Source organism: Macaca thibetana, chromosome 6 (genome assembly GCF_024542745.1).
Source record: "Macaca thibetana thibetana isolate TM-01 chromosome 6, ASM2454274v1, whole genome shotgun sequence".
Lineage (NCBI taxonomy): Eukaryota > Metazoa > Chordata > Mammalia > Primates > Cercopithecidae > Macaca > Macaca thibetana.
This window is the reverse complement of record NC_065583.1, coordinates 36446910-36457944: the sequence shown is the minus strand read 5'-3', so window position 1 is coordinate 36457944 and position 11035 is coordinate 36446910. Positions and strand designations below refer to the sequence as shown.

Sequence of the window (11035 nt, the reverse complement as noted above, 5' to 3'; positions counted from 1 at the left end):
TCAGTACTTGACACATTTCTTACCCTTAAAACCATGGAGGTCGACTTCCATGGATTTATTGAAACTAAAAATAACGTCTATATATTAACCATGTAAGCAAGACATATGTTGTTAAACCTAAAGGATTCTTGTTAGAGCAAGGATACTATGCCCAGCAGCTAAAGGTAAGTCCTCACATGATGTTCATAAGACTAGCTGGGCTTCCTAAGTATTCCCTCCTCTATACATGCCACGGCGTGATTCTGTACTCAGTCCCTGACACCACAGCCAGCCCAGGAACCATTAATTATAAGTTGGAGGTGCTAACAAGGGGACATATAATCCCTGACTTTGGCAACTCATCAATTTCTTTGTGTGAGTCTATTTTCTTAATTAAAAAAAAAAAAATTTTAAATGAGGAGTCACCTGCTCTGTTGCCTGCCACCGCTGCTGGGGCCCGAGTGGTTCACTGCACCGGGAAGACAGATTCCAGACACCAGGAACTCACGCTTCCAATCCCAGACGCTATGTCCAGCAAAGGCTCCGTGGTTCTGGCCTACAGTTGTGGCCTGGATACCTCCCGTATCCTCATGTGACTGAAGGACAAGGCTATGTCATTGCCTACCTGGCCAGTATTGGCCAGAAGAAAGACTTCGAGGAAGCCAGGAAGAAGGCACTGAAGCCAAAAAAGTGTTCATTGAGGACATCAGCAGGGAGTTTGTGGAGTTCATCTGGCCAGCCATCCAGTCCAGCACACTGTATGAGGACTGCTACCTCCTGGGTACCTCTCTCACCAGGTCCTGCATCGACTGCAAACAAGTGGAAATCCTCCAGCGGGAGGGGGCCAAGTATGTGTCCCATGGCGCCACAGGAAAGAGGAACGATCAGGTCCGGTTTGAGCTCACTTGCTACTCGCTGGCCCCCCAGATAAAGGTCGTTGCTCCCTGGAGGATGCCCGAGTTCTACAACTGATTCAAGGGCCGCAATGACCTGATGGAATATGCAAAACAACGTGGGACTCCCATCCCGGTCACTCCCAAGAACCCATGGAGGATGGACGAGAACCTCGTGCCCATCATCAGCTACGAGGCTGGAATCCCACAGAATACCAAGAACTAAGTGCCTCCACATCTCTACACGAAGACCCAGGACCCAGCCAAAGCCCCCAAGACCCATGACATTGTCGAGATCGAGTTCAAAAAAGGGGTCCCTGTGAAGGTGACCAACGTCAAGGATGGCCCACCCACCAGACCTCCGTGGAGCTCTTCGTGTGCCGAACGAAGTTGCGGGCAAGCACAGCGTGGGTTGTATTGCCATCGTTGAGAACAACTTCATTGGATGAAGGTCTGAGGTATCTACCAGGTCCCAGCAGGCATCATCCTTTACCATGCTCATTTAGACATCAAGACCTTCACCATGGACTGGGAAATGCACAAAACCAAACAAGGCCTGGGCTTGAAATTTGCTGAGCTGATATACACCGGTTGCTGGCACAGCTCAGAGTGTGAATTTGTCTGCCCCTGCCTTGCCAAGTCCCAGGAGCAGGCGGAAGGGAAAGTGCAGGTGCCTGTCCTCAAGGGCCAGGTGTACGTCCTTGGCCGGGAGTCCCCACTCTCTCTCTACAACGAGGAGCTGGTGAGCATGAACGTGCAAGGTGATTATGAGCCAATTGATGACACCGGGTTCATCATCAATTCCCTCAGACTGAAGGAATACCATCATCTCCAGAGTAAGGTCACCGACAGATAGATCCCTGTACAATGAGGAGCTGGGGCCTCCTCAATTTACAGAGCCTCCAAGTGCAGGTGCTAATTGTTGTGATAATTTGTAATTGTGACTTGTTCTCCCCAGCTGGCAACCATAGTGGGGCTGCCAGGACCCAGCTTTGTTCCAAGATCCCCCTGAAGCCTGCAGACGTCATCATCGAAGGGAAGAGTGGGGGACAGCTGCGGTGGGGAGCTATAAAATTACAATTAAAAGAAAAAAAAGGCTGGGTGCGGTGGTTCACACCTGTAATCCCAGCACTTTGTGAGGCTGAGGTGGGTGGATCATGAGGTCAGGAGTTTGAGATCAGCCTGACCAATACGGTGAAACCCCGTCTCTACTAAAAATACAAAAATTAGCTGGGCATGGTGGTGAGTGCTTGTAATCCCAGCTACTCAGGAGGCTGAGACAGGAGAACTGCTTGAATCTGGGAGGCGGAGGTTGCAGTGAGGCGAGATACCATGGCACTCCAGCCTGGGCAACAGAGCGAGACTCTGTCTCAAAAAAAAAGGAAAAAAATGAAGAATCTCTTGAAAAAGATTTGCCAAAATAGGTTAGTAGGTGTGATTAAAAAGAAAAATAGTGGGTTAATACAATAAACATTTTTGTCAGCATATCTGTGGTTCAGAAATTCAGGAGCTGCTTAAATGGTTGGTTTTGGCTCAGAGATTTTTCAAGAGGCTGTGCTCAAGATGTCAGCCCAGGTTGCCACCATCTGAAAGCTTGAATGGAGCTGTAAAATCCATTTCCATGATGGCTAACTCACATGGCTGTTGGTGGCAGGTCACAGTTTCTTAACACATGAACCTCTCCATAGGTCAGCTGGAGTGTCTTCACGACAATGTAGCTGCCTTCCTTCTGGAGAGAGAACAAGGAGAAAGCCTTATATACCCTAATGTCAAACATTACACACTTTCACCTCAACCATATGCAGTTCATCAGAAACAGTTCACTAAATACAACCCACAGTTAAGAAGAGGGAAATCAGAGCCCATCTTTCAAAGGGAAGTTTAACATTGTGTTGACATATTTTAAAAACCATCACAGGGTCTATTCCAGGCTTTTGCTGTATTCTGCAATGCCTACATTACAAGTCAGGGCAGCTCCTAAAGATGATACACTCCTTTTTTATTTTATTTTTTGTCATGACTTTTGACATTATATCATTATTATTTTTATTTCCACAGGTTTTTGGGGAACAGGTGGTATTTGGTTACATAAGTAAGTTCTTTAGTGGTGATGTGCGATTTTACTGCACCCGTCACCTGTGCAGTATACACTGAACCCAAAAGATTATCCACTCTAAACTGGATATAATGCTGATCCTATGCATGTCATTAACAGTGGCCTATACTGAGGGAGAGAGTCAGGAAACAAGAGACAATGCAAGGCACTATGGTTCCTTTTAAGGCTTTATAAAGTGATTTAAAATCTGCACTGGCAATTTCAGGACAGTTTGTATAAATAAGTAGTAGGGTTACACAGTTGCACCTCTCATGGACAGTTTGACTGCCTACTAAAATTGAGTCTGAAGTGCTTCAGAGGATATGCTAACATTGGACAGTCAATCTCTGAATGCCCCACACTTATCTGAGCATGTTCAACTTTACCGTCTTCTTCTCTCTGCCAAACTGAAATCAATGTCATGACGTCTTGGTGGAAAAGTGAAACAAGAGTTGCTAAACTATTCCCTGGATGGAAACCTAAAGGGAGAAGGTGTCTCCTTGTTCCTATGAGTCAGGACATTTAAGTCAAACTCTGCTAAATATTCCTCTATGGATCAATGGAGGAGACATTAGCCCCAAAATGAATATTCTTCGCTGTCCACTGTTTTTGTGGCTTACTCTGCTTGGATGTTACTCCCAGAATGTTGTATTCAGGGAGTAATGTAGAAAAAACCTCTCTCTCCCTCTCTCTCCCTCTCTCTCTCTCTCTCTCTCTCTCTCTCTCTCTCTCTCTCTCTCCCCCCCCCCCCCCCTGTCTTGCACACACACTCACTCATGCATACACCATCCTAGCTAATGTATCAGATTTTTTAAAAACACATTGAAACTTTTAGAACACTAGTGTCTCATGTAGAGGTTGATGGAACCATAATATATCTTTGGTTACGCGGACTAACAGCTTTGTGAGGTGTCTAGCATTCTCAGAGTACGGAAAGTATTTTTTCAAAAGTAATAATGATGTTGATGATGATGATAAAGTGTATATTAAGTTCCAGAAGTTGTATTAGTGGCTTAGTATACATTTTCTTATTCATTTATCACAACAATGAGAGGTGAATAATATTATTGTTATGTCCACTTGACAAATGAATAAACTGAACCTTGAAATTCAGTGGCTTGCCTGAGGTCAGTCATCAGATAACTGGGGAAGTAGGGCTTCCAGCCCAGGAAATCTGAGGCCAGATTCCACATTGGTACCTAGCACTGACTTTAGTCAGAATGAGTGTCCCAGATGATTACTTAGTAGAGGAGCGAATGGATGAAGAAGGAAAAGAGTAAGGTCTTGTTGCGTCTTTCTCTCTAAACAGTATTATGGCCGCCAATTATAAGGCTTGATCACTCATTATTTGGACATACATTTTTGTGTCTCAACTAGACTGGCAACTTAATGAATAAATCTTGTCTCATGGGACTATCTATTCCCTCCAGGGTAAATAGAAAATTCTGGATAAATTAACTCTATAATAGAAAAAAAATTCATGTGACTCAAAAGTCTCGGAAGATTATATCACCTCTTCATGTTCAGTAATTTATTCTTTATTTCTGAATTTCTTAATCTACCAAATAATAATACCCACTTCTTAAACATTCATGAGTATAAAACTAAATAATACGCATATTAAGAATAACATAATCTATCACGTAATAGGCATCAATGTAATTTCTCATTATTAGTATTATTACATATACAAGTTTCCATTGGTCCAAAATAAAATATCTAGATATGGATATATATATATACACACACACACACACACACACACATATATATATACTACTTCTGCTATTTCAAATGACTACCATTTATTATGTATTTCATATCCTGCATGCATTTTAGACAGTGATTTTTACATATTACTAATTTTAACAATGAGACTCTGAGGCTCAGAGAGGTCTGCCAATTTACCCATGATCACACTGCTAGAACATGCAAGAGCCAGAATATAAACTTAAAATCTGTGTGATTCTAAAGCCAGTGCTATTTCCGCTAAAATGAAGGACATAATCTGAACCAGGTTCTCTTTGTCCGCTACTCTCAAAATGTGAAGTTCGGATTTTCACCACACATACATGGTATTCCAGGTAGGAATTCTGTTTGCCTCTCATTCCATAGGCATGCCCTTACATCCTATCCTGAAATAGAACATTGTTTTCAGAGGAGAAATTCCACCTTTTTTAATGAGGCAATTGATATTGCCACGCTGTCGTTTCAAAGAAGATAGACTTGGAGAAGGCAGTCACCACAATCCAGTTGGGCAGTAGAATTCCTCACTGATGTGAGGAATCTAAAAGTAAAACTAGAAAAAGGTAATTTACTCTCATTGGCCTACAGCTGAGAAGAGAGAGCAGACTTGCTTCTTAAAAAAGTAGTTACTGGCCGGGTGCGGTGGCTCACGCCTGTAATCCCAGCACTTTGGGAGGCCGAGGCGGGCGGATCACGAGGTCAGGAGATCGAGACCATCACGGCTAACACGGTCAAACCCCGCCTCTACTAAAAATACAAAAAAAAAAAAAAAAAAAAAAAAAAAAAAAATTAGCCGGGCGTGGTTGCGGGCGCCTGTAGTCCCAGCTACTCGAGAGGCTGAGGCAGGAGAATGGCGTGAACCCGGGGGACGGAGCCTGCAGTGAGCCGAGATCGCGCCACTGCACTCCAGCCTGTGCGACAGAGTGAGACTCCGACTCCGTCTCAAAATAAAAGTAGTTACTGACCCAGCATTTCTCAGGACAGTCATGGAAAAGAGAAAGTCCATTCAGGTCACAGCTACCTGTCTTCTGTGGCAGTAAACATCCTTTCTTTTGTAACCAAGGGCACCTAGTATTACTCCCTAATGAGTAATCACTAAGAAAGCAATTCTGTTAACAAAGGCCAAAATGTCAGTTTCTTACCAGCTAGACTAAGCGTTATGTGTAATTAATAACTCCTCCCTTTTCTTAAATCAGTTTAACAAAACAAGTGTGTTTTTAAAATATAACCAATCTTGGGATCTGAATAGGACAGGGGTAGGGGAAGCTTAATGTTTACCAACCACACTGCTTTCAGAGTTTTTACATTTATGTTTATGCTACTTTTCTACAAAGTGAATGGAAAATAGACACCCTTATTTGAATATTGATTATATTTACATTGAGTATTCTTAATTTGTTATCAGTAGTGGAAGGTTATATGTAAGAAAATATAAGTTATCAATAATATTTAATCATATGGCCTTCTGAAATCTGCTCATACTTAGTAGCTTTACTTCATTTTCCTGACTCTTCTTATTCTGATAATTAAATCAGAAATATACTATTAGCGATATCAAGTATAACAACTAACAACTACTGAGTGCTTACTCTTGCCCAAACACTCACAATCTCACTTACTTGTCACAACAACTCCGTGAGATAGGTATTATTTATTCTATTTTACAGTTGGGACAACTGAGGCTTAGAAGTTTTAAACCAACTTGCTTAAAAAGTCCTTACTCTTAATCAAAGTCAGAGTAAATACTTCATACCAGGTATGTCAGTCATTAGTCTCTGCCCTTAACTACCACACTAGAGTACTTCCATATAAAGAAAGGAGAAGCCCAGAGCAGTAAAAATGTTGCATTCTAAACATGTCTGATTTGGTCAGAGTATTTCCTAAAAAGCGTTCCAACTCCCATTTCCATTTTCTTGGTGGTCTAGTCCAACCCAAGAACTTTCCTTGGTTTACAAGACAAGAACAAGCAACTGCAGTATAAGAATTCACTTATGCCATCTATTCCATGAATACTTACTGAAGACCTAGTCTGCATCCAGATCTGTAGACTAAACACTAAAGAAACATTGTCTCAAGAAATAGAGTCTACCCAGTCAGTGCACAAACTACATGTAGAAGCACAGAGCTGGACACCTGGCTCAGAATGACCCAGTGGAAGTGTCATCACAGCTGAGACCTGAAGAGGATGAGGGTATTTTCCAAGGCAATGTGTATTTATATGAGCTATATTAATCTCTCCTCCAGATTATTAAGACTGGTCCTCTTTGTGGATTTTGCAAAATTAAAATAATAATTCCAACCATCTATCAGTTAAGTAAAAAAACAAATGTAATATTTTGTATCTAAAGGAAATGTAACAGGACCATAATATTATGATGCAGGAGGTGAAAAAGATAGATGCACAACTTTCAGTGACCTTAGCAGACTATCAGCATTTCACTGAGCCATTTTCTTTCTTGTCATTGTTGCATAAATATGTATGTAAAAGCACATATAAATACACAAGTAACAGAGGGCCAAACACTCAGCCCTTCAGAGTATAGAAAGGAAAGAGGGTCACAGGCTGATATTCTTATGGTAAGGTGACAGAGCCCCTCAATCCTGTGATTGTAGCATGTTCTTTTATTTGAGCAAGGTGTACAGTTGTTGGAGAATTACATAGCTGTCACTCAAAATGGTGTAATTTACTCATTGATCAACCCAAGCATTAAGTACCTTTGCTCCTCCAGTTGCTGTCAAGCCCAGAGAGGGTGCTGAAGTCAGCTATTGCCCTGGCTTGAAGGCCTCAGGGAAATAGAGAATTGGGTGCTTTCCTTGCAACATGAATTGGCGCTTAAATCAGCCCTGGTGGGGATGGGAGATTAGGATTAATGAGAACAATGCGTCTGTGTTCTTTTGCTGAAAGATTGGTTCATTTCTCTTTCAATTGACACCCAAGATTATTATTACTATTATTTATTATTATTATTTTTTTGCCTACAAAGATTTTCTTATTAGGGAAAAAAAGTGGCAGATTTGCCATCCTAGAGCCTGCTGAACGACAAATGCCACACTTATGTGTGTACATAGGATAAGATGGTAAGCTTTGTAAATGTTTCCTAGCAGGAAACAAATTCCAGGCAAAGGGAAGAGCACATACAAAGAAAACATAGTATGTTCCTAACTTCGAGCAGTATTTTTATCTGTATCATAAAGGTTCTGGTGAAGAATGTCAAAAATGTTTAGAGGACTAAGCAGGAGCCAGTGCACAGGTCATGTCAAGAATTTTGGCTTAAGTTAGCTGGTCTAATTAGATCATGCTAGTTAGAGTGTAGTGAGAAGTTTCCTAAGAGAAGGTGCTAGTCCACTATCTGAGAACTTGAATGAATTGCTAGAAGATGCTTGACCTCAGATTTCCATAGGTTCTGTCTTCATTGGCATTGAGGAAGAATCCTGAAAGCTGCTGAGTTACCAACTATGGTGCATAAATGGTTTATGCTGCCCTAATAAGATTACAAGGAAGGGATCTTCAGTGGTAGATTGCATTATCATTTCCTCTCCATCCTGTAAGAAGATGATACATCCTCAACCACAGTTGTGTCTCTTGCAGTATCCCTGCCCTGAAAGGAGTATACATCCTGTAAAGGAAAATTTTAAATCTCAGGACCTCCCAAACTTCTTATGCAAAAGGATTCTTAAACCCAGAGGAGGCTGAGTCATTGCAACACCCTCCTCCAAAGAAATATCTGTTACTAATGCTGTGCATCAGCAAGATCCTCATGGAAAGGTAAAAGCCTCAGGCATCTGCAAAGGGCTGCTCCCACAGATCATTCACAAGTAAATAAATTGCTGACCTCCCATAAACAAGGACATGCCAATTGTAACTTTAGGTCTACAATCTAAGTCTAGCTCCTGAAACCCACATTAATAATGTTCATTCCAAGCTTATTTTACCAAGTGCAGAACAAAGTCAAAACTCATTTCTTCAACCTACCCAGAGATGTCTGCATAATTTATTCTTTTTTACTCCTTTTTTCTCTTCAGAAATTTACCTTATCTCATGGAAAATGGAGTTTCACAGGAATGCAACTATTCACAGGAATGCAACTATTCACCTTACTGCCCACCTGCCCCTCTTCCTACATGCCTTCCTCACCTTTAAGGAAATGTATAAATACCAAACTTCCTGAAAACCTCTTTGGATAAATAGCCACAGTTATGTCTGTGGCACATATTTTCCTCAGATGCATTCTAAAGCTGGTTTAATGAACCTCCATAATTGAGAGATGCCTCAGTCACTCATTTGGTTATCAATCCCCACTGAGTTGATGTTGGATTTGGCCTTGAGATGTGCTTTGACCAGAAGAATGCGAGTGAACGTGACATACACATCAGAGCAAAAGTATTAGGAGGCATCACTTGTTTCTGCCAACCCTCTTGTTCTTCTGTCCTTTACCATAAGAACTGCATGTCCCAAATTGGGTCTGCTCCTTGAGCCTATGTCCTGCCATGCAGCAATGAGGAATCGCAGAGTAGAGCCACAGCAGCTGACTCACAGTCCCTACACATAATGTAAGCCAGAAATACACTGTTATGCTAAGTCACCAAGACAGTGTGGTTATTTGTTACTGCATTAAATCTGCATAACATATCTTCTAAGACAGCTCTTTAGATTTCATTGCCAGCCAAATAGGAAAATAACAAGCAAAACAAAACAAACAAAAACCTCTGGGTGGGATAGCTATATATGCCTACGGCTGAGCTTTCATCCCATGTGTCAATTCCTATGATTTTGTAATGGTTGTCTGGAGGGCTATGACAAGAATGTTTGTGTAGTCATTTCCAATCTCAACAGGGAAAATTGGCATAATCAATTATTAATGTCTGCCACGACATGAAATTGAGAGGTGGTGACACAGATGACATGTTTGCTGGTCTAAAGCCAACTTCTCCCATGCTTCTGGCCTTTCAAAGAAAAAAATATTACATTTTCCCCTGTATCCATCATCTTTCCTGAATCCTTCTAAAGATTTGTTCCCTCTCACAGGACTCTCACACCTCTGGTTGCAGCAGCAAACAGTGTGATGGCAAATGAGGCTGGACTTTTTCTACCACTGATGATAAAGGTTCAGCATAAATACTTATTTTTTTCTCCTTGAATGACCTGTCCATGTGCTTCCCCATCTGATCATTCCTTCCTATGCTTCTGAAAGAAGTGGTCAGTTTTACTGATCCTCTAACCAGTCTTACACAAAATACATACAGCTCTTCACATGGCTGAAATGAGTATGGGTATCTTCACAGAACCCCAACCCTGGCAATCCTACTAGCTTGCTCAGGGTTAGGCTGGAACATAAAACTGTGGACCAGGGGCATATTTCATGTGGTAATCAGGCACCTGGCATATGCCATATTCCTTCTCACAAAGACCTACCCTCCAATAATCTCTCTTACATTGCTAGAGCGCCACCTAGAGTTCACTGTAACAAATTTGGTTCCCCAAGCCTCCCTATTAGCTTGCTATGAAAAGGGCCACATTACAGAAGAGAAGGAGGACAGAAGAGAAGCAATTTTTGCCATATATTTCTATGTGCTCGGGTGCTATTCTAAGAGATTAAATGCTTCACTCATCCATATAAGGTAATTATTATCCCCATTTTACAGATGACAGTAGTTTGCTCAACAAATAGAGCCAAGATTCAAAACCAGGACTTGCTGACATCAATGTGGATGTTTCTTCTATTATTCAACACTTCCAGCTCTTAATTTCATTCAGCACTCCTAGATTTCAGGACGTTCTGTGACTCCCCCACAGAATATGTCAACCTCAGTGGAGAAAATTTGTCTATGTAAAACCTAAATGCATGTATTTAGACATTTCCTATCGCTACTTTTCCATGCCTTTTTCTCCTATGCCCAATATGTACTAAGCATCTGTTGAATAAATAAATGACTAAATGAATGAAATGGTTTTTTTCCTTGACTCTTTTCAAACCCTTTTCAAAATTCACATACCCAGAATAGCTACACCCACATCTGACTACTCTGTTACTCTATATTCCCACCTTGTGAGAGGTCTCCCCTGTTATGTCCCCACTATCCTATAAATGACCCTCATATTACCACAATCCATACATTTCTAAGAATGAAGTGATTAAAATTACTTAGGACATTGCCTATGCAAATGAAAGCCTACACAAAACCACTTTCCTTCAATAAAGAAGTCACATAATTATCTGAATCATCAATTATGTGAATCATCATTTATTTATCTGCTTTATTGAGCTTAATTTCTTAATACTGATTTATATTAACTAACGTGTGGGTATCTGTCTATCTGTCA

General features: G+C 41.2%; 1 pseudogene; it reads left to right on the top strand.

The window, feature by feature from the left end:
* The first annotated feature begins 506 nt into the window (after window positions 1-506).
* Window positions 507-1728, top strand: LOC126956788 (argininosuccinate synthase-like; annotated as a pseudogene).
* Window positions 1729-11035: the final 9307 nt, after the last annotated feature.